This window comes from Papio anubis, chromosome 6 (assembly GCF_008728515.1).
Source record: "Papio anubis isolate 15944 chromosome 6, Panubis1.0, whole genome shotgun sequence".
Lineage (NCBI taxonomy): Eukaryota > Metazoa > Chordata > Mammalia > Primates > Cercopithecidae > Papio > Papio anubis.
This window is the reverse complement of record NC_044981.1, coordinates 36,976,697-37,001,593: the sequence shown is the minus strand read 5'-3', so window position 1 is coordinate 37,001,593 and position 24,897 is coordinate 36,976,697. Positions and strand designations below refer to the sequence as shown.

The following is a 24,897-nucleotide window of genomic DNA, read 5'->3' as shown; positions in this document are numbered from 1 at the left end:
AGAAAGCTGCAGGAAACCAACTATTATCTTTATTACTGACTGTATTAGTTTCCTACTGCTGTTGTAACAAGTTAGCACAAACCTGGTACCTTAAAACATACAAGTTTATTATCTTGCAGTTCTAGAAGTCAGAAGTCCTAAAATCAACGTGTTGGCACGGTTGTGTTCCTAGGGTGCTAGAGAAGAATCCATTTCCTTGCCTTCTCCAGCTTCTACAATTTGCTTGCATTCCTTGGGTCCATCTTGAAAGCGAACAGTATAGCATCTTCAAATCTATCTGACCTCTGCTTCCACCATCACATCTTCTCTGACTCTGACCCTCCTGCCTCCAGCCCAGTCAGACAATCCAGGATAATCTCTCTAGATGCATCATTTAGTCATATCTGCAAAGTCCCTTTTGCCACGTAATATAACATATTCACAGGTTCTGAGTATTAGGGTGTGGTCATCCTTTTTTTTTTTTTTTTTTGGTGTGTGTGGGGATCATTATTCTGTGTAACACAGCTGACAAAGCTGGTATTAAATATCACCTGTGGACAGACAGCTTCCTAATGCCAAACTCTGGAATTAAATACATATACTTTCTTTGTAGCCCTGGACTAGGCACCCTTGTCCCTACCCATAGGCCCTGCTCCAGGAAAAATGGAAAAGAACATCAGGATAGTTCCCTGAAGATTGTTATCTTTTAAGAGAAAAAGAATGGGATAGATGTCACATGTCTAGTTTCTCCCATTTAAGTTCACCAACCAGGAAGTCACTCCCCTACGGAAGAGTGAATTGGGGACAGGTACAGTGAGAAGCCAGGAGAGTATTACACTAATAGATGTCATTCCATATGGAAGGAAGACATTGTGAATGGAGAGTAAATGTTTCCCCAACAAACATATCCATATTTGAACTCATCACCATACTCCACATATCTGGTCATCCTCCTAAGGAATGTCACCATCACTATCTATAATAGTAACGTAGACACCTGTGGATAATCAAGACTCATGTAGCTTGCCATCTTGCTAAATGTTACCACTGTCTACCTCAGCACTCATGCTAGGAACCTGGCCTACTCATTTATCCCCACTCAGTGCTGTGAATTCTACCACCTTAATGGCGCTAACATCTATCCCCTCCTCTATTCCCACTGCCAATGCCTTAATGTTCTTATCACTTGTCTGAGTACTGCAATGGCCTAAAAATGGGTCTCCCTGCCCCAAGCCTTGCTTTTCCTGACCATTTTCACTTTCTACTTTTACTCCTGAAGCTGCCTTTGCCTGGAATTAAGTCCTTCCCAATCTGTCTCCTCCAACACCCGCACGGGTGGTCCCCTACCTTGCTCCAGCGCCGGGGATAACTGACTCTCCTACATCAGCTAGAGTCAGACCTGCATCCGGATTTCTACGACTCTTACCTATCTAGATAGACAAATTTATTTTTTGAGACAGTGTCTTGCTCTCACTGCAGAGGCTGGAGTGCAGCGGCGCGATCACGGTTCACCGCAATCTTGAACTCCCCAGGTTCAAGCGATCCTCCCACCTCAGCCTCCCGAGTATCTGTGACTACAGGCGCGTGCCATCATGCCCATCTAGTTTTTGTCTTTTTTGTAGAGACGGGGTTTCACTATGTTACCCAGGCTGGTCTCCAACTCCTGAGCTCAAGCGATCCGCCCACCTCGGCCTCCCAAAGTGTTGGGATTACAGGCGTGAGCCACAATAGGCTTTATACTTACAAAGTACCTTTGCATACCTTATTTCATTTTCACCTCACAATTCTCCAGCCTAGGCTGGACCGGTATCATATGACTATTTACAGAGAGAGGAAACTGAGAGTCAAGGCTGGGCCAGTCACACCCTGCTGCGAAGTTAACCAGCGTCACTTAGTAGCCTCGACATTAACCGCGCTCTCAGCCCTTTCCGGTCCTACTGCTTGGAGAACCTTCCTGCACCTCCAAGAACTTGCCGATAGGGTCTGCGGCGGTCCGGACAAGGTCACTCCACAGGCGCCCAGGACCTTCCCATCCGTAGTGACGCGCGCCGGTGACGCCATACAGTGACGTGCGGTGACGCGACTTACACCGGAGCCAGGTGCTGGCAGGGCAGCCACACCCTGGGGCCCCCTGCTCTGGAGGGGCAGCGGGTAGAGCCGGTGCGGAAAAGCCGCCAAAGCCGCCTCAAGCGACTTTCGAGGCCCGCACCCCGGGACCCAGCAGCCCGCGATCGATCGGTTGCTAAGTGACGCCACCGCGCAGTGGCGCGTGCGCGGCCACGGCGGAGTGCGTGAAAGCGGACGCGCGCCGCGGCAGCCGGGGCGGCGGCGAGGACGGCGGCCACGGCAGCGGCGAAGGGGGCGGTGGCGAAGAGGAGGGTGCGGAGCGGGCGGAAGAGGCGTCTGTGCCGGCTGCTAGGTCGCAGAGGAACATCGTCGGGGTGAGTAGCCGGGTCCTTGCAGGGGAGGTGGGGCCTGGCCGCACCTGCTGCGCGGACCCGGGGCGCGGGGACGCGCGCCCCCGCCGTATCCGCGCGCACCGCTCCCCGCCCCTCCGCCGCTTTTTCCGGGGGCGGGGAAGGAGCTCGGACGGGGCCTGACGAGGGTCAGTTCCTGGGCCCCGGTGCTCTGGAGAGCGTAGCCGGGGCCGGGGAAGGCTCGCAGTCCACGAAGGTGTAGTAGGAAGTAGAGGTCTCGGGGGTTCGGGGTGGCTCTACCAGCCTCCCAAAGAGAGGAGTTCGAATCAGGAGCAGCCCAGGTTCACTAGCAGCCTCGTATCCTGTCTGAGACGACGTTGCCTGGGACTGAGAGGAGGCGAAACCCGTGACCTTGGGGTGGGGGTTCGGAAAGTTTGGGACTGCTGGGGCCCCCTCATCTCCCCTGTCCTGGCCAGCCTCTGAGTAGGAGCTGGTTGTTATGGAGAGAGTTGTGAAGCAGTGCCTGCGTGCGGCGTCAGACACACCCACGTCCTAGGGAGTGTGACCTGTCAGTATATATCCGGGGCAGCCAACCTGTTGCCTAGAGTTTGTAACTTCACACGTATGTGCATGTCTTTCCTTGGCGTTTTAGTACATTGTTGCTACAGAGTTTGAGACCAAGGTGCTGATAGGCATCCTCATTTGTTACTTCCTCATAGACTCAAATATCTTGCTATATTTCCCAGAACCGTGTTGTGCTTTTGTCATTAGTAGGTCCAAGGAAGTATGGAAGCATGTTTCGTTTGTTTTTCGTAAAGGCAGTACAGGTTGCTATTTTCTGGACAGAAAATAGGGATTCTCTTCACTGTGTGGGCTGGAAAGTGTTGATGATGGGAGAACCCAGAGTGTAAAGGTGTAGCTTATCCTCAGCCCAGTGCTCTCTTCTCAGTGCTCTGGACTCTATAATGGGTAGATGTATGGGGGTTGTGGTTACCATACTTAGGAGCGAGGAGTATTGGAGACAGGGAAGAAGCCAGTCTTTCTTTCTGTTGATTAAGGCAGTGTGTAGAACCAGTGAAAAGATAGACTGTACTGAAATGTAATGTTTGGTGCAAGAGGATTGAGGAAAATAAGTTCAAAGTTCTCATTTAGGTCTAAAATTCTTTGATTCCGTTTCATAACTGAGGATCTATAAAGTGTGTTACCTCTTGGAACCGGTAATAACCTTGCTTTGTAACACTTACTAGATTACTCGGAATTCAAAGTGTCTTCCTCCTTGCACTATAATAGCTTTTAGGACAGGAGTCACCTGTGTTTTCCTCCTTGCCCTATGTCTAACACATAGGAAAAACGTGCCTGCCACAGAGTAGGCATGCAATGGATATTTGTTATATAGCACACTATGCTCAAGTGGTGTATCTATATATAGAAAGCATTTAGTTCAGTCCATTAAGTACTTAATAAATGTGCCTCCCTCTGCCCAGTATCATGATAGGTGTGGGAGGAGGATTATGGAGTGAAAAATGACATAGACCTTTTTTTTTTCCTTTGAGAGCAGTAGTCTAGCTAGGAGATACATACAATAATTATAAAACCAAGTTAAGTAGCATGTAACCAGTGCTCTTTGAGGACTATAAATGTGGTAGGAAATCAGAAAAGATAGGATGTGTAGGGTGAGTTAGGGAACTCTTTGAAAGAGGTAAGATTTGACTTGCTCTCTGAAAGAAGTGTAAAATTTGAATTAAGAAATAAACCAGGGACTGAGGAAATAATAATGTGAATTTGGTTGTTGGAGGATATACCAAGACGACTTTTATGTCTGGTAACTGGAGCAGAACGTCTCTTATAGGGGAATACTGGAGAGAGATGGCTTAGCAGGTTGGGAAGGCAAAGTATTAAGGACTAAGGCGGGCTTATCAGCATCCCACTGTTAACAAGACAGAACCTTCTTGTAAGGTGGGATAGAGGTTGTATTAATCAGAGTATAGTCTTTGACAAGTATAAGTGTTGTCCTTACTTGAAAGTAAAGGATATTACTCTTGAACCAATATCAGGTTGTTAATGTACTTTTGATTTCAATTACTGATTGGAATCGATGCTTCACTAATGTGCATGTATTTTAGGTAGGTAGTGGTGCATGTCTCAATTTCTAAAATCTACCTGATGTACTTGGGCCGTTGTTTTGGAAATTGACTGAAATGATGTACCAGTAGTCATGCGGTCACTCTCAGTGACATAGTTTTGCTTGGGATTATCTCTCTGAGGTTTGTCTTTACTGCTGATGCTGTAAAAAATACAAATGTTAGTTGGGAAAGGAGACTTTCTGATGAACGATGCTTAAAAATATGGACAAAAGAGATTTCTGAATAATTAAATACACTGCTGCTGAATATTGAACCCTTGGTCTTTATTTATAACATCTTCTGTTATGTGAAAATTCTTTTGAGTGGTGTGTAAACCTGAAGTTGAATTGCTAACCAAGATGTGTAAAGTTACAACTGCAAATGTTGCATTATTTAACAACTCAGCAAATATTTACTGGGTGTTGGCTATGGCTAGACACTTTGTTGGGTGCTGGGAAGACGAAGTGGTTAAGACACAGAATATCCTCAGCATACTAAGTGTTCATCAGAAGAGATAAACCACTAACCATTATATGCTGTGACAAATTAAATCACTTTTGGAATGAATAATGTGCTGGGGGAGTAGAGCACTTTGGCTGGAGAAAAAATTGATTGGGAACATGCTGAAAAGAAGGGGATGCAGCTTAGCTCTGAGGGTTAAATAAAATTTTGCCACATGTGGAGGAGGAAGAGAGCATTCCAGGCAGAGGGGCCAACATAAGCAAAGTTACTGAAGATTAAAATTAAATGGCACTTTTGGAAATATCTTGAGTTGTTTCTTGTGGGCAAGAGAGCGGGAAGAGGGCTGAACTCAAGAACCCATTCCTGAGATGATGAACCCATTCCTGCTGTAATGGCATTAATCCATTCACGAAGGCCTAGTCACTTCTTACTGCATGGCAGAAGTGATGAGGCAGGAAGCTATTTTTGGAGCCAAATTATGAGGGGGTCTTCTACTTCATCCTAAAAAGTCTAGACTTCTTCCATTCATTGGCGGTGGAGAGCCATAGAAGGTAGAGTAATCAGAAAGTTGACAGTTCGTGTGCAGATTGCATTAGAGTGGAGAGGCAGGGAGACTAGAATGTAGGTGAGAAATGTTGGACAATGGGAATGGATCGATTTTGGAGACATTTTTAGATGTTAAAAATCTTTACATTTATGACCAGCTAAAGGTAAGGGAGAGTGAGAAGTCAAAGGTAATATGTTTAGTTTGAGCAACTGTTTGCTTATGATGACATTAAGTTAGAAATTACAGGAAGAGGGACAGGTTTGAAGAGGAGAGAAGAAATAATGGCAGTGTTAATTCTGAGGTTTCTATGAGGAGTTTAAAAAGAGAGATCTACTAAGTAACTGGAAATTCTACTTCAGAGTTTATGAGATGGTTAGGGACAATTGTAATATAGATAACCGCTGAGGTTATGGGAGTAGCAACCTTCTAGGATGCATGTTAGTATAGTAGTTAACTTAGTGGACTTTGGAGTTAGGAAGATAGCAGGTCAGATCTCTGTTATGTTCTTTATTGGTTGGCTGACCTTGGGAAAGTTATTTAACTTCTCTAAGCCTAGGCTGCTTATCTGAATTAAAGAATTGTAGTGGAAATTAAGAAAGGTACTATGTGGACAGTGATTAACACAATGCCTGTCTTATAAATGCTTAATATAATAAATGGCAGCTGTTGCTGTTATTGTTAGTAGTAGTAATGGATGTAGAGATAGTAGATGAGGGCCCAACCCCAGAAAAATGGAGAGTGGGAACTGGCAGAGATGATGAATGGAACTTTTGGACATTTAAATCAGTATTTAAACTTGGATCAGTTATTGTCTTTGTTTTGTGCTGCTATTTCATATTTTATGTTTCATAATAGCAGCACAAAACTAAGACAAGAACTGATCTAAGTTTAATTTATAAAGAACAGGCTGGGTAATTTATAAAGAACAGAAATTTATTTCCTGATGGTTCTGGAGGCTGGGAAGTCAAAGATCAATGTGCCAGTATCTGGTGAGGGCCTTCTTGCTGCGTGATAACATGGCAGAAGACATCAACATCACATGGGTGAGAGAGAGAGGGAATGAGGCTGAACTCATAGTGTGAACCTATTCCCACTCTGTTGGCATTAATTCATTCAGGAGAAGAGTCTTCATGGCCTAATCACTGAAGATCCCACCACTCACTACTGTTGCATTGGGGAATCAAGTCTCCTCTAACACATAGAGGACACATGCAAACTGTAGTAGTTCTAAAATTTGAAAATGCATTAGGAAGAGCTGGAGGGGGCCAGGTGTGGTGGCTCATGCCTGTAATGCCAGCACTTTGGGAGGCTAAGGCGGGTGGATCACTTGAGGTCAGGAGTTTGAGACTAGCCTGGCCAACATGGTGAAACCCTGTCTCTACTAAAAATACAAAAATTAGCTGGGTGTGGTGGCACACACCTGTAATCCCAGCTACTCAGGAGGTTGAGGCAGGAGAATCACTTGAACCCAGGAGGCGGACATTGCAGTGAGCCGAAATTAGGCCACTGCACTCCAGCCTGGGTGACAGAGTGAGACTCCATCTCAAAAAAAAAAAAAAAAAAAAAAAAAAAAAAAAGAAAATAAATAGCCAGAAGCCTTGGTAAAGCACAGATTTCTGGGTCCCACCCCCATAGTTTCTGATTATGTAGGTGTGGACTGGGGCTTGAAAAATTGCATTTTTGAACAAGTTCCCAGGTAATGCTGATGCTGCTGTTAGAGGATAGATGAAAAGGAACCAGCACTAACAAAGTGGTTGAAGTGTATGGAGAACCAGGAGATAGTTTAGAGAAGAATAAGAATTAACAGCCTCTAGACTCTCTAGGTCCACCAGTCTGATTTCCAATTTCATAGACCTTATCTCATTTCTGTTTTCTCCAGAATATATTATAATGCCTGATACATAGCAATAACCTTTGAAGCTGCTTAATACTGTCCTGGTGCCTGATTGCATGTACCTCACACACAGATTTCATTTATCCTCTTTTATCTCTGATGAGTCATGGGGAGGATATGATTTCTAATTTTACACACACACAAAATAACTACAGAAAATTTCTTTCATATATCTGATGTGTAGCTATGTGCATTTGACTTTGTGTTAGATGCCCTCTCCCCTTATTTTTTTTTAAAATGACAATCCAGTTTGCAAAATAATTGTTAATAATATGTGCCAGGATTCCAGTCTGTGTCCTGTATTAGGCACCTTGAGTCTTACAAGGGAAGCAAATAATGTATTCCCTGTTCCTGAGAAGTTTACAGATAAGATGGGTGAAATGAGCAAAACCCACAGGAAAGAAACAGGAAGAGGTATAATCACAGAAACGTGGATGTAGAGGAATCTGAATCTAAGGGCACATTCCTTGCTTGCCAATCTTCTTTGGGTTTTACATGTTGCATATACTGAAGACTTTTGGCATATAGCACACATGTTAGTCCTAGTCTCTGAGAGGAAGTTATAAGGGAGTTCCACTGTATAAGGAAATAAAACAGTAGCTGTGCAAAATTATAAACACATTTGTAAAGGGAGTGAAATTGGGGTTAAATTGGAGCTTCATGACTGACAGTTTAGCTACTCACTATTCTGCCTAGGTGCTTGTTCTCTCTCATTTATCTCTCAACTAACATTCATTAAGCATTTACAATGTGCCAGAAATTGTATGAAGTGCTGGGCATAGAGAAAACGATAACTGCCTTGTGCACCTAAGTCTGGTTTTACTCGGGGAAATGAGTGTGCACACACATATGCACATTGTCAGGGTGAAGGTGCCTGACTTTTATAATCTTAAGATTATGTTGAAGGAAGAGACATTGAGGACTTGAAGTTGAATTCATTCAGCCTTATGTATTCAAGGGGCCATGACGAGTATAGGGATGGGGCCATGGCAGGTATAGAGATGTATCTTTTTTTTAGCAATCAAATCTGTAATTTGATAGAGGAGAACATATTTGGAGTAATACAAAGAATATGATAAGTACTGTATAAATATTGATTACAGACTAGGTACTTTGGTTTCTTAAGTAGCTAAGTGTTCAGTTTTAACAGCAACTCATAAGCTATTGTAATGTTTCAGAAATTATAACATGTCATAAGTCCACATTAACCTCCTGGGCTGCCTTTGCATCTGAATATGAGACACAAAAATATTCTGGCAGTCTGTGTCCCTATTTTCTTGATTTGGGAAGTATATGCATAATGCATATAAGCAAAAGAGTAATTAAAAACAAGCTGCTATTTATCTAATGGCTACATATGCAAGGCCCTTTCTGTATACTGTTTCATCCTTATAATGACAACCATGTAAATTTGACATTATCTCCATTTTACTAATAAGGTAACTGAGTTCCAGAATGGGAACTGTTTGTCTGTAGTTTGTGGCCAGTGAGAAGTGGGACTGGGCTCCAGTCCAGACCCAGGTGTGGACTCTGCAGCCTATGGTCTTTTTACTTCATGTCAATTCCTTATGTCACCATGGGTCTTCAGCATGTCAATGTCTTGATGAAGAAATACAGTCTCATTTCTGCTGTTTTAGGAAAAGTTACTGGAGGAAGGTAGAAATTTAGTCACTGCCTAAATATTTGAAGACAATTTGATAATATAGTTAGTAACGGAAGGGAATGGGGGCTGGACAGTTGATGGCCCCAACGCTGATTCTCCTATGAAGACATGCTGTATTTGACCCCAATTATTTTTTAATTGACTCACAGGAGATCTTACATATATATTCAGTTTTCTCACTTTTTATTTATTTTTATTTTCATAGACACAGGGTCTGGCTTTCTTGCCCAGATTAGAGTACAGTGGTGTGATCCTAGCTCACTATAACCTCGACCTCTTGGACTCAAGCAATTCTCCCTTCTCAGGCTTCTGAGTAACTGGGATGACAGGTGCATGCCACCATGCCTGGCTAATTTATTTTTATTTCTGTATAGACAGAGTCTCACTATTTGCCTAGGCTGGTCTTGAACTCCTGGGCCCAAGGGATCTTCCCACCTTGACTCCCAAAGTACTGGGATTACAGGTGTGAGTCATTGCACCCAGCCCCACTTCTTTATGTATAGGTGCCAAGTTTTCTAGAGAAAGAACTGTACTTTTTCAAGCTAATGACATTTATAGTAAAGTCAGCTCTTTTAAAAAATCCCTTAAAACCTCACCCCAAACAATGTATACCTGAGATTTCCCAGCTAATCTCCCTTCTCTCCGTACTTATTCCCTCCACTTAGGTGTTTATTTTTAAACCTATTTACAAAATTAATACATTCTATTTATAGTTCTGTGTAGATATTCTAACTTGCAAAGTTTTCATTTCTTGCATTTTGACTAAGTCACTCTGGTCCTATTTAATACATTCCTGGAAATATAGACTGTAACTATCTTTGTAAATGATAGTTAATTTCAGTTAGTTTTACAATGAATATTTCTATAAATTTATAATCCTGCAAATGGAATAACTTAAATCAAATTCTATGTTATCTTTTGCTATGTAACAAATTATCCCAAAATTTAGCTGCTTAAGACAACAAACTTTTTTTTTTTTTTTTGAGACAGAGTTTTGCTCTTGTTGCCCAGGCCTGGAGTACAATGGCATAATCTCTGCTCGCAGCAACCTCCGCCTCCCGGGTTTCAAGCCATTCTCCTGCCTCAGCCTCTGGAGTAGCTGGGATTACAGGAGTGCGCCACCACACCCAGCTAATTTTGTATTTTTAGTAGAGATGAGGTTTCTCCATGTTGGTCAGGCTGGTCTCAAACTCTGGACCTTAGGTGATCCGCCTGCCTCGGCCTCCCAAAGTGCTGGGATTACAGGCATGAGCCACTGCGTCCAGCCAACAGCAAACATTTTTTAATCTCATGATTTCTGTGGGTCAGGAATTCAGAACCAGCTTAGCTGGGTAGTTCTGGCTGAGTCACTGATGAGTTGCAATCAAGCTTTTGACCAGGCCGGGTGCGGTAGCTCACGCCTGTAATCTCAGCACTTTGGGAGGCCAAGGTGGGCGGATCACGAGGTCAGGAGATCCAGACCATCCTGGCTAACATGGTGAAACCCCGTCTCTACTAAAAATACAAAATATTAGCCGGGCGAGGTGGCGGGCGCCCGTAGTCCCAGCTACTCGGGAGGCTGAGGCAGGAGAATGGCGTGAACCCGGGAGACAGAGCTGCCGCTGCTGCTGGGGCCGGTGGATCTGCTTCCGAGATGGTGCACTCACATGGCTGTTGGCAGGAGGCCTCAGTTCCTTGCTGGCTGTTGGCAAGGGACCTCAGAACTTTCATAGGGTTGCATGAGTATCCTTACAACATGTCAGCTAGCTTCATCCAGAGCAAGTGATGCGAGAGAGAGCAAGGAGGAAACCATGTGCCTTTTATTTCCTATTTTGAACCTAACACTGTTACTCCTTCTATATTTCATCGGTTATAAGGAGGCTCTAAGTCCAGCCCATACTCAAGGAAGAAGGCAGTTAGGTTCCACCTTTTTGAGGGGAGAGTCAAATAATTTGTGGGCATATTTTATAACAACCATCAATCCTTTTTCCTATGAAGCCATTTCTTCAGTTGATGTTGATTGTCTCTGTTTTAGCACATGCTGTAATTTTTCTGACTTGTATTCACAGTATTTTCTGGAAATGCTCTGAAGAAAAGTTAGTGGTTTTTAAATTTTATGGAAAGTTTTCACAAGTTACAGATTTGTTGTGGTTTCCTTGAAGTTTTATATCCATCACATTAGCTTTAGTACTAATGCAGCCAGAATGTTTCCGTTTTTATCCTATTCTGTTCTACTCATTTATTCTTAACAATTGTATTCCTAATTAATGGTTTTATATTAATCTAAAATATAACCAAACATTTCTAGGTAAGGTAATTCACTTTCCAAACTTTTGGAAGAAAAATGCTTGCTCAACCGCTCTCTGAAGGCACATGTTTCAATGTCCATATGGTACAGTGACATTGGGATACATGGCTTAGATGAGTCTGCTAATTTATAATCCAGTCCTTTGGGTACTTTACTAACTTTTCTCCTTGAGTAAGGTCCTAAGTAGATCCATTTTATTTCAAATCTCATTCTTTAGAAGGTGTATATAGGACATAATTGGCTTAGTCAGGCAACCTTTTCAGAACATATTGCAGTTAGGTTTATATTTTGGCACTTTACGTCAGATGTTAACTTTCACTATCCTTACCCCTAACAAGTATAAATTACCCCCTTAACTCTTTTCTTCTAGTTTTTTATTTTAATCTAATTTTAGACATACGAGAAAATTGCAGGAATAGTACAAAGAATTCTCGTGTAACCTTTACCACATCTTCCAAATGTTAACATTTGTTTTATCCTTCTCTGTCTCCTTTTTCCCCACTGAACTGTTCAAGAGAAAGTTGCAGATATAATACCCAATCCTGCAGTGTGTATTTCCTAAAAACAAGGATATTCTCTTATTAACTGTTTTATAATCATTAAATACTATTGTTGTAGCTAACCTACAGGCTTCATTCATATTTCTTCAATTAGCCCAATTCACTTATCAATGAATACCCTTTACAGCAACAAAAACAATAAAAGTCCAATACACAAGAACAAAGCAAAACAAAACAAAAAACCAGCCATGTGGTTCATTCAGTTTTTCTTTTTTTCTTTTGGTCTCCTTTTTTTTTTTTTTTTTTTGAGATGGAATTTCACTCTTGTAGCCCAGGAGTGCAGTGACGCCATCTCGGCTCACTGCAACCACTGTCTTCCAGGTTCAAGTGATTCTCCTGCCTCAACCTCCCAAGTAGCTGGGATTACAGGCATGCACCACCATGCCCGGCTAATTTTGTATTTTTTAGTAGATACAGGGTTTCTCCATGTAGGCCAGGCTGGTCTCAAACTCTTGACCTCGGGTGATCCGCCCACCTCGGCCTTCCTAAGTGCTGGGATTACAGGCGTGAGCCACCACGCCTGGTGTGGTCTTCTTTAATCTAGAATAGTGCCTCAGTCTTTGTCTTTATAACACTGACATTGTATAAGGGTTTAGGCCAGTTTGTATGTATATATGTATGTATGTATTTATTTATTTGAGATGGAGTTTCGCTCTTGTTGCCCAGGCTGGAGTGCAATGGTGCGATTTTGGCTTGCTGTAAACTCCGCCTCCTGAGTTCAAGCGATTCTCCTGAGTCACTGTCTCTAGTAGCTGGGATTACAGGCATGTGCCACCACACCCAGCTAATTTTGTATTTTTAGTAGAGACAGGGTTTCACATGTTGGCCAGGCTGGTCTAGAACTCCTGACCTCATGATCCGCCCACCTTGGCCTCCCAAAGTGCTGGAATTGCAGGCATGATCTACTGTGCCTGGCCTATTTATTTTTTTAATAGAATGTCTCTTACTTGAGGTTTATCTGGTTATGATTAGATCCACATTATGCATTTGTGGCGGTAATATTATAGATGTGATGTATTTTTCTCAGTGCTTTCATTTTGAGAGGCTAATGTTGATTTGTTCTATTATTGATGATGTTAATTTTGATCACTTAGTTAAGATGGATTCTGCCTGGTTTCTCCACTGTAAAGTTTCTGCCTTTCCTTTGTAAATACTACCTTCTGGGAGATACTTTGAGAGTATGTAAATATGTTGTTACTCCTCAGACTTTCACACACTAGTTTTAGGCTCCATTGATGACTGTTTCCGGAATCCATTATTGCCATGATTGTTGCCAAATGAAGATTTTCTAATTCCATCTCTCCTTTTACATTTATTAGTTGGCTTGCCCCCATTAATTAACTAATTAATATCTGAATGATTTCATGGATTCTTATGTTATTCAATTGGTTTAATTTTTTACTATCATTTTTTTTTTTAACTCATATTGTTCCATATTTGACCAACCCTTTCAAGCTGGCTCTGTGTCTGTCATGTCCCCTTGATTCTTTGATCACTTTCTTATTTTCTGGCATGACAAGATAGTCCAGGTTTAGTCTCATACTGACCCTACCTCCAGTTCTGCATTGTGCTGTGTATCTCCACGGAACACTTTCTATATTTTTGTATATCTGTATTAACAAGATCTCAGAGCTAGGTGTGCATCACGGACTACCTCCGGTTTCATTGCTGCTAGTGCCCTATTAGCACACCGATGTTCTAGGTTGCATGTGCGTGTGTGTGTATTCCACACCTTTCTATATTTTTGTATATCTGTATTAAAAACCATGCGTTCATACTGACACCTCCGGTTTCAACCCTACGGTACAGAGTTGATTCTATCCATTCCTGTTTTCATGTTTGTAACACCTTTGTTCAACAGTGAGAACCTGACTCCCTTTATTGACAACATATTTACTTATTTGTGTACTCCTAATGTACCCAGAAAGGTTCAAAATTGTTAGCCCATACCTTTGTGAAAGAGAAACCCACTAACTAGAGTTTAGCGTTTTAAAACATGTTAGCGTGGGGACCTGTAGTCCAAACACTGTGTTCAGTTTTAGGAGTTAGTACTTCCCTCCTCCCCTGCTTTTTTCAATGTGGTTATGTTATTCATTTGAAATACAGTTTGGTTCATTTGATTCTGTTTGTGTTTCATGTTAGGCTTCCCTCTCTCCATTTTTGATTTTATTTATTAGTCCTTTTTTGAGTATGTGAAATGTTAACATGGTTCCAAAAGTCGAAGTTATTCTCAGAGAAGTGTCACTCCCATTTCTTCTGTCCCTTCTACCTTGTTCCTACTCACTCCCAGGTAGATAATCTGCTTATCAATAAAAAAAAGTAATGACCTTTTTGTACATGCCTCACAAACACACCTTACTTTAGGATATATGGAGTAGAATTGCTTAGTCATATGATAGGCAGAGCTTCAATTTTAGTAAATAGTAGCAAACTGTTTTCTAAGGTGGTTAAATCAGTTAAAATTTTCTAGTTATTATTCATCCTTTTTAGTAACAGCATGAGCCTCACTCCTATCAAGCCTGCTAATACTCATGCTGCAGTTTTTAGCTAGTACCTTGCTAAAGTCCTGGAGATGAAAGTCAGCGTAATAAATCTTTGTGACATCTCATCTAACAACTCATTTGTTTAAAAAAAAATCACTTTTTAAGGAGGTAATTTATCAAAATGGTACAAAATTTTAAAATATGAAAGCGTCTACAGTGGAGATTAAGTCCCTCCCATCCTGATCCCACAGACGTCCAGTTCCCCCTCTTTGAAACAGCTTACCATTGGTTCACTGCCAACACCGGTGCTGTTCTAGTGTTTGAGGATGCAGGGGTGAATAAAATAGGCCAAGATCTGCTTTAATGGAGCGTCCATTCTACCGGGGGAGATCGAAAATAATAAAGTTTCTTGCATATCTGTTCAGAAATATGCTGTGTATATGTGGCATTTTCTAATGTTTATTCTTAATCCTGTATGTATTGTATTGCATCTTGCTTTTCTCTCATTATATCTTGGAGGCTATTCTATATCATTACCTTTATGCTTACGGAGTACCGTGTCATGGATTTCTTAATACAAGCTTGTCTAAAAATGAGCTAATTTGGATTATGATAATTTAGTTTTACTAGTTTTATATGACACCCCTAATCTGGCTTATCAGTACCTCATTTCATGAGTGCCACCTTTATTTTCTGACCTGCATTATAAGCCCCCTGTGAAGCCATCTTTGCCATGGTGTAATTGGTGGGTTGGTGAAGTTCTCTCAGATACTTCATTTGCTGCTTTAAAGAGGTAATACTCTTGTATGCATTTGCATCGTTTTCATTGATTTCTTTGTTCTCTTTACTGGTCTGTCACCCCTAGATTAAAAGTTTAATTACCTAAACATTAAAATATGTATACTAAAGTAATTGTGTACCGTTTATTTCAGTGGTAATTAAATTCTTTTGATGTGAAAAAATCACCAAATGAGTTTTTTAAGGAAGGTTAATTCTCCCATGGTGGGATGACTGTGTTCTACTACCTCTCTAGCTCTAGCTGTTTGTGGTCAGTGCTTCTTTACGGCCTTCAATTAATTCCTCACTTGTTTAACAGTGATTGAGAAACTTCTGAAATCACTCACACCTTTTGTTTTAGGCTTGATTACAGCAAGGAGCATGTAGTCACTAAGTGGAGTGGTGAGTAGCCCCCACTATTTCTAACTTCTTCCATATAAATAGTTAAATTCATGTGAGTTGAATTCGAGTATGGTGTGGCTCCTTTATGATAAGAATTGACCTAATTCAGGTGGAGCTGGGAAGAAGATGCCCAGGCAGCTTCTTTTTCATCCATGCAAACGTGTGTTGACCTCTTGCTAGGTAATATTAGGTGCTCTGCGTCCAAATGACAATCATTTGTGGTTCCTGCCCACAAAAAAACTTGTAGTCTAGTAGGAGACGGTTAATGGGTACAAACAAACAAACAAAAAGTAAAAAGAATGGATAGGACCTAGTATTTGAAAACACAATGAGGTGACTATAGCCAATAATAATTTAATTGTACATTTAAGAAATAACTAAAAAGAGTATAACTGGATTGTTTGTAACACAAAGGATAAATGCTTGAGGGGATGGATACCCCGTTTTCCATGGTGTGATTATTATGCATTGCATGCTGGTATCAAAACATCTCACATACCCCATAATGTATATACCTACTATGTAGCCACAAAAATTAAATTAAAAATAATTGTTTTAAGTGTGTGTGGAGCACAAGGTTGAACAGTTGGCTCTTAACTGCATACTGTCAACCCTGGGGAAGTTGGCTTGGGCTCAGTCCAACAAATTGAAAGTCCTTGAAACTTTTGGGGAGTATAGACTTACGAGAGTTGGGGTCAAGTGCTTCAGGTGACTCCTGTTCCTGAATGGAGTATAATTTGTTGTCAATGCAGTATACGTGTCAGAAAATCATCACCAAAGTGCATCATCCTAAGTTACATTTTGGCCAAAACAAAAAAAAGACCGACCCACGATTGGGGGGATTGTGGAGGAAACTCTGAGAAGGAAAATGACAGTATAAAATGACTGTTACATGTGAAGCACTGTACTGTGTCCTTCATGTGTTTTATTTTATCCTCATAGTTACCCTGTGGGGGCAGCGACCATTTTCTAAATGAGGAAGTTGAGATGCTATATCTCTCCTTACCCTATCCCAGGTTCTGCCTTTGAATGTTGTGACTTTGAACAAGTCCCTCAGTTTTCTCATCTGTAAAAAGTCCTAGTTATGATGCTTAAATTCTTTTCAGCTCTAGGTTCTTGGAATCTGTGAATATTTACTAATAGTGTTCTTATTTGGGCAGGAAAAAAGGCTATTCAGGGAATTACTCCCCCTTAGCGAATTAATAACTTAATAGTAACACTGTCAGGTTGTCCAGACCAAATAATTTATTTTCCCATCACAAAGTGAGCACCCATTATGTATGTGGCCTTAGAAGGCTACTGTAAAATAAATCAAGTAAATGGGCTTGGTGACAGGCTCTCTATCAGTTGTTACTAGCCCTGGGCTTATGGGCAAATAGCTACCTGCAAGATTGTGTGATGATTTTAAAGTGTGCTATAGGTTAAGTGCTAAGTATTTTTACTAATTTAGGAAGTACTTTGGCATGTGGCCTTTAAAATTACATTATTATATTATCATAAATCTTGACTAAGGCAACAAAACATATTTACTATGGCCAACTTCACAGATGGGGTGAAATATTTTGTAGCATGTATAATGAGCTACTAGATGATGATGATTTTCTCTTCACATCTGAAAAATGTGAGTTGGGAAATGAATTAGAAGCTTTAACGGTCTACTTAATTGTGAGAATTAATTTCAAGAAATAATGTCATGTACCCAGTGAGTACTTAATAATTGAGGAGGAGAAGGACAGAAGGGAAATGATGAAGCTTTCAGACCCAAGTCCATTTTGGAAAGAGGTTAGAATAAAAATATAATACTAATGTAACTATGAAAACTGCCTTACAACATGATATAAAAAGAAACAAAATTAGCAAATACTAGACGTTTTAAGATTACATATTCTCCTCAGTTGGAGTCCATGTATTCTAGGTACACTAATTCTTGAAACCAGTTCTTATTAGACGTGGAATCTCCCCTCATAAGGCATTATGAAAATTTATGGGAGTATCTTTGTCTTCTAATGTAATTTTATGAAATAAACATTATTTCATTATAAATTATTTTGTTTCTGCCTTACAGTGTTTTGTTATTGTTTGTTTGTTTTTTGGATGGGGGGGTAGGATTTTGTATACCATTCTATTGCATAGTGTATTTTTATTTTTTTACTATGCTTGATTTTAGTCAAAAGACTGAGAAGCAATTTTTAATGTTTTTAAAGATAGGAGTCTCACTCTGTTGCCCAGGTGGGTCTCAAACTCTTGGGCTCAAGCAATCCTCCTGTGTCCAGAGTTGGTTCCTGCCAGTGGGTTCGTGGTCTCACTGACTTCAAGAATGAAGCCACGGACCTTCGCGGTGAGTGTTACAGTCTTAAAGATGGCATGGACCCAAAGAGTGAGCAGTAGCAAGGTTTATTGTGAAGAGTGAAAGGACAAAGCTTCCACAGCGTGGAAGGGGACCTGAGCAGGTTGGTGCTGCTGGCTGGAGTGGCCAGCTTTGATTTGCTTATTGTCCCCTCCCATGTTCCGTTTCTGTCCTGTCAGTGCCCTTTTTTCAATCCTCCCCATGATTGGCTACTTTTAGAATCCTGCTGATTTGCGCGTTTTACAGAGCGCAGATTGGTGCGTTTTACAGAGCACTGATTGGTGCGTTTTACAATCCTCTTGAAAGATGGGAAAGTTCCCCAAGTCCCTACTCAACCCAGGAAGTCCAGCTGGCCTCACGTCTCAATCCCCCCTCTAAACGGGACACGCCAACTGCTGTTGGGAACTGTGTGATGACCACTCTAGCTACTTCCTGCTGGATAGGGGCAAAGAAGGGGCCCTGCATTTGTAGTATCCTCCCAAGGGGAACTCTCTAGGCTAGCTAGAGAGCCAGTGGATCAGTCCAGGGGTCCTCAGTAGAAGTTGTGACTTGAGCTCATTTGGGGTTCCATTTATAAGACCTTCTGTAGTTTGATGGCCTCGATCCTGGAGGAAACAAATTTGACAAGGAGTTTAAAAATACAGGGCCTGAAGGCAAGTAATAGCAAGATGACTGTCTTGGGACCTAGAAAGGGGAGAAGCCATGTCACCCAACCCCAGAGGTTGGTATAGGAGTTTGAGGGGCGTTGTCTGGTTTCAGAAGCCTTTTCCTGTAAATGCTGGGCAGTGTCTCGTACTAACCCTGACTGGTTAGTGTAAAAACAACACTCTTCCCCTAAGAAGGTGCAGAGTTCTCCTTTCTCAGCAGTGAGGAGGTCTAGGCCTCAGTGGTTTTGGAGAGTCACTCCTGCCAAAGAGTCTATTTGGGATTGTAGAGTAAGGATAGATTTTGTAATTTCTTGCAAACTGTGAAGTCCTTTGAGAGTGTGTGGTAATAGGCTAATGAAGCAGATCACATAAACTAGCTATTCCCGTTCCTGTAGCAATGGCCATTCCTAACCCTTTAAGTAGGGGTATGAGTTGTATGGCCCTGTGCTGATGGACTTGAGCTTTGAGGGGCACTGATATAGTCTGATTTCCTGGGGCAATGTCAATGTTGGGACTTAGGAAGACTAAGGTGCAGGTGCCTGTCCAGTTGGTGGGGGGGCAGATATAGGTTGAAGTTCTGCATAAGAAGAATGTGCCTTGGCTGGGTAGTCAGAACTGGTTGTGTATGTTAAAAAGGTGTGTGAGTTTGTTGTTTTCATTTTCCTGTACTCCTAGAGTACTTGCCAAGGTAGCTCCGGTGAGTGGCTGGAAAGGGGTGTTGGGAGCAAACTGAGTGGCTCCCTGTGTTCTATTTTCCCGTTGGAGAAAAAACGGTTTTGTATCTACTAGGAACCATTCAAGAGAGTAATTGAAAGAGGGGAAGAGAAGGCATTCATTAGTGGTGGGGGCACTGCTGCAGGGGGTCCAGGGAGGAATGGTCATGCAGGGAGTATGTTTGCCATTACAAAACCCGGACTGTTAAGCAGGGAGACAAGCCGTATGAATGGAGCTGTTTGGGTGACTTGGCAGTTACTGTGATCAGTTGGGGCTTGAAGTTGTAGGGTGTAATTACATTGATGGGATAGTAGGTGCCCCAGGGGCAGGCCTGATAACAGGTTGCGTTGGATGCATAAAGGGGCTTGGAAAGTTAAGACAGTATTCGGTATTCGTGGTTACAGGGCCGTGTATAGGCTTTTGATTGCTAGTGTAATAGGTGAGATTGGAAATGTAAGAACGTAAAAGCTGGATTGTGCATCCTGTTAGAGTATTTTTGGTTCTATCAGAGATGGGGCCTGAGAATTATGGCCTCCAGGTGCAGTGAAGGTGATATTGTATCCCTAGCGCCCTGGAAATTCCCTGAGTTAGTGTGGCTTTAAAATCCGGACCATTGTCACTTTGTAAGTTTTGGGGAAACCCAAATCTAGGAATTATTTCACGAATTAGTACTTTAACCACTTCCTGAGCCTTCTCTGTTTTGCAGGGGGAAGGCTTCTATCCAATTTGTAAAGGTCTCAACACAGACTAACATAGTATTGAAATTCCCTTGACTTAGGCATATAGGAGAAGTCTAACTGCCAGTCCTCTCCGGGATAGTGCCCTATTCTTTGTTACCCCAGAGGGGCCTTACGATGGACCAAGGGATTATTATCCCTTTGGCACACTTCACAGGCTTTGACTACTTGTCGGATGGTCGGAGGAGATTTGGCCTTGTAAACAGGGATTTGGCCATTTGATGAGTGTTCTCAATACCCATATGAAAAGTTTGGTTGGAGGGACTTAAGTAGTTTCCACTGGCTGGCTTCGGGTATGAGTACCTTTCCCTCTTCTGTCATTAACCACCCAAAGGGGAGAAAACTATGCCCCCGTGAAAGTCCCCATTCTGTTTTGGTCAGGGAGTACTGGGGCTTAATCTCTTGAACAGGTTTGTTCCATACCAAGGGTCCTTCCACAGGTATTTCTAATGGGAAGTTCCGCCTGGCAGCAATTTTGGCCTCAGCGTCTGCCCGACGGTTTCCTTCTGCCTTTTCTCCTTAACCTTTTTGATGGCTTCGGCAGGGTAAGACTGCCACCTCCTTGGGTTTTTGCACTGCATGCAGTAACTCCATGATTCCCTTGTGGTATTTAATGGGCATTCCCCCAGAGGTTAGGAACTCCCCTTTCTTTCCATATTTCAGCATGGGCATGTGGGATTAGATAAGCCTACTTGCTATCTGTATACACATTTATTCTTTTTTCCTTTCCCAGTTCTAAGGCTTGGGTAAGCACCACTAATTCTGCTAACTGGGCGCTGGTCCCTGGGGGAAGGGGCTTACTTTCAGGTACTGTTACATCACTAACTATGGTGTAACCTGCCCTTCATATCCCATTCTCCACAAATGAACTTCCATCGGTATATAGGTTAAGATCAGGATTAGCTAAGGGGACTTCTAAGAGATCCTCTCAGGTGGCATAAGTCTGGGCTGCAATTTATTGGCAGTCGTGCTCGATTGGTTCCCCATCCTCCGGGAGAAAAGTAGCAGGGTTGAGGGCCGCACATGTGTGTATTTGAAACACTGGTCCCTCAAGCAGTAGCCCCTGGTATCTAAGCAGGCGGTTGTCTGATAGCCATAAATTTCCTTTGGCACCTAGCATGTCATTTACATCATGAGTAGTCCAGACAGTGAGATCCTTTCCTTGTACTATTTTGGTAGCCTCTGATACTAAGATGGCCACTGCCGCAACTACTCAGAAACAGTGAGGCCAGCCTTTTGCTACGACATCAGTTACCTTCCTTCCTTCCTTCCTTACTTGCCACTGGTTGTGGGGTTGTCCCACGAATCCGAGTAAGGATTCCAAAAGCTATTCCTGCTCTCTCTGTGGTGTATAAAGAGCAGTTTTGTTCTGTGGGAAGGCTTAAGGCTGGAGCTTGTACTAGGGCCTGCTTTAAGGTTTTGAAGGCTGTTTCTGCCTCTGGTTCCCATTCTACTAGGTGAGTATTTGCCCTCTGGGTCTCCTTGATTAGAGTATAGAGTGGCCTGGCCATCTATCCAGGGATCCATAGTTGGCAAAAGTCGGTGATCCCAAGGAACCCCCGCAACTGTTTTAATGTCTTAGGGCGAGGACATCAAATGTCTCTTAATGTCTTAATGTCTATACAAGCCAGTATAGACTGTATTCATTCTTTGCTGAGGGTCCTGGTTCCTCTGGCTAAGATTAGGCCTAGATATATGACTTGTTGTAGGCAGAGCTGGGTCTTCGATTTAGTTGCTTTGTACCTTTGATCAGCTAGAAAGTTCAAGAGATCTAGAGTAGCCTGCTGGCATGAGGCTTCCAAACTTGTAGCCAAAAGTAAATCATCCACATACTGAAGGACCAGAGTGCCTGGCCTTGAGAAGTGGCCTAGATCTTGGGTAGTGTCTGACCAAACAGATGAGGGCTATCCCTAAACCCTTGAGGCAAGACTATCCACTTAAGTTGGGACGTGTGATCTGTGGGGTCCTCAAAAGCAAAGAGAAACTGGGAGATAGAGTGCAGGGGATTGCAGAAGGAGGCATCCTTGAGGTCCAAAACAGTGAACCATTCTGCTTCCTCTGGTATTTGAGAGAGCAGGGTATAGGGGTTGGGTACGACTGGATATAGAGGAATTACTGCCTCATTGATGAATCTAAGATCTTGCACTAGTCACCACTGACTGTTCGGATTTTGTACTCCTAGAATTGGGGTGTTGCAGGGACTGCTGCATTTTCTTACTAATGCTTGAACTTTTAAATATCTGGCAATATCCTGTAATCCTTTATGAGCTTCAGGCCTTAAGGGATGTTGCCTTTGATAAGGAAAAGTGGTGGGGTCTTTTAGCCTGATATAGACTGGGCGGGCATTTTTTGCCCTTCCGAATTGTCCTTCCAGTGCCCTGATTTCAGGGTTGATTCCCTCCTCAAGTATGGGGCAACAAATGGGTAACTTGTTCCCCATATTCATATAGATACTAGCTCCAGCTTTGGCTAATATGTCCGTCCCTGATAAGGGTGTGGGACTTTCAGGCATAACAAGAAAGGCATGTGAAAAGAGCAAAGTCTCCCAATTACAATTGAGGAGGTGGGAGAAATACCGGTTACAAGGCTGCCCTAGGATTCCTCGGATGGTAATGGACCCTGGGGACAACCATCTGGGGCAGGAGATTAATACAAAGAAAGCTGTGCGAGTGTCCAGGAGGCAGTCAATTTCCTGGCCCTCAATGGTTAAACTTACCTGGGGCTCAGTGAGGGTGATGACATGAACTGGCGCTTGCCCTGGGCACCCTTAGTCCTGTTGATGGATCATCTGGTTGGGGGCTTCTGGCCCAGAGAACCTTTGTCCTCTGGGGCAATGTGCCTTCCAGTGATTGCCTTGGCATAGTGGACATGGGCAAGGGGGTGGCTTCTCATTGGACAATCTTTTTTCAAGTGTCCTTGCAAACCACACTGATAACAAGCCCTACTGGGTGATTGGCCTGCTCCATTTTCTGTCCTCTCTGAACCACCAAGGCTTGTTTGTCTGAGGGCCATGACTAAGGCTGCGGCCTTTCTCTTATCTGGCCTTTCCTTTTCAGCCTGTCCTGTTCGTCCCTATTAAAGAACACCGAGGTTGCCAGGTTTAATAATATCTCCAAATTTTGCTCAGGGCCCAGAGCTAGCTTTTGGAGCTTTCTCCTGATATCTGCAGCTGACTGGGTAATAAACTTATCTTTTAGGATCAATTGATCCTTGAGGAGTTGGGTGACGGGAGTATATTTTCTTAAGGCCTCCCATAGCCACTCAAGGAAGGCGGTAGAATTTTCTTCCTTTCCCTGAGTTTTGGCGGACATCATTGAATAATTCATGGGCTTTTTCCTGATTCTCCTTAGTCCTTCTAGAACACAGGTCAACAGATGTTTGTGACTCTAGCCCCCATGATCTGAGTCTAGGTCCCAATGGGGATCCATACTGGGGACGACTTGCTGACCGGTAGGGAATTTGTCCCTTTCTTTGGCTGTCATTCTGTCATTTACTTGACTAAGATACCAGGTATCTGCAAACTCCTGGGCTGCAGCTAAAGCCGCATTCTTTTCATTAAAGGCCAAGGTTTGATCTAACAGTAGCATGATATCTCTCCAAGTGAGGCTGAAGATTTGCCCTAGATCCTGTAGGACATCTATATGTTTATCAGGATCATCTGAAAACTTCCCCAGGTCTACCGTGATCTACTTTAAATCAGAGAGAGAAAAGGGGACATGTACCCAGGTTGGGCCAAATTCCCCTCCCCCTACAGCTTGAAGGGGACATGACCAGTAGCTCGGGGGGGTTTGTGGTCCCTTGGAGATTTCTTTGCTTGTTTCTTTCTGGGTGGGGGAGATTAGAGGAGGCTCATCATTAATAGGAAGGGGAGCTGTAGGGAGGCTTGGATATGGAGGTAAGCTGAGAGGTCCTCCTGTGGAATGTAAATTGCAAGCTTTGTATAGTTGTGGATTATCATTCGATGAAAAGAAAGCTTGGACATAAGGTATTTCACTGCATTTGCCTTCTCTCTTACAGAAAAGGTCAAGCTGCAGGATAGTATTGTAATTTATGCTTCCCTCAGGTGGCCATTTTTCCCCATCAGAGAGAGAATATTGGGCCCAGGCCAGAGTGCAGAAAAAAATAAGCAGCTTCTTTTTCAGGGTTTGCGGGTCAAATTGGTCCCAGTGGCTTAGGATGCATTTCAAGGTGAGCTTGTTGATACCTGAGTGTTTCCCATCTGAAAGGAAAAACCGTTCACGGTTTTGGTCTGTTTTTTCCCCGTCCAAGAACCTGCAATGGTCCCTGGACCCTGCTGTTTGGAATAGTTGAACTTACCGAGGCAGCAGCAGAAACACTTGTTTTCCTCCTAGACCACAAAGAGGACCGAGGAAGGTCGGATTTAGTGGCCCTTACCAATACATTCTCGAAAACCGGCACCCAAAGAGGACCGAGAAAGGTCAGATTTAGTGGCCCTTACCAACGCATTCTTGAAAACCTCTTAGAGACCTAAGCGTTTTCTCCTGTTGGTATTGGGAACTTACCCTTGTCCTATAAAGATGATATGCCTCAAAATGGAGTGGAGGGCCATACACTGAGGGAGGGAAGGGATCTCCAGCGTTGGAAGAGTGACGCCTTTTGTCCTCACTTCTCATGAATAGGACAAATATCCCCCCAACTTTGGAGTCTATAATTTCTGAGGCTCCCCATATCCTAGCTTTGGAAATGGCCTTTGTTAGGCCTGCTAGTCTGAGGAGGCATCCTAAAATTCCAGATAGTCCCCCCTATGATGGGGCTTTGGGCAAAAATTATGTCTTTCTGATTGGTGAGCCCGGGTGCCTAAAGAAGGGAACAGAGTCCCGAAATTTATATTAGAAAT

At 42.8% G+C, this 24,897-nt stretch overlaps 1 protein-coding gene across 5 annotated transcripts in view; it reads left to right on the top strand.

The window, feature by feature from the left end:
• The first annotated feature begins 230 nt into the window (after positions 1 to 230).
• The window catches only part of BTBD9 (BTB domain containing 9), a 480,044-nt gene continuing 455,377 nt past the window's right edge, over positions 231 to 24,897 (top strand). For 2 of the 5 annotated variants that reach the window (XM_031667673.1, XM_031667676.1), the window contains exon 1: positions 232 to 2,420. The gene's annotated coding sequence lies outside the window, so the exon portion shown is untranslated. Of the gene's footprint in view, positions 2,421 to 2,574; positions 2,653 to 24,897 lie in introns of those variants that run through there. The other 3 variants (XM_031667677.1, XM_031667678.1, XM_031667674.1) reach the window with 3 other exon arrangements.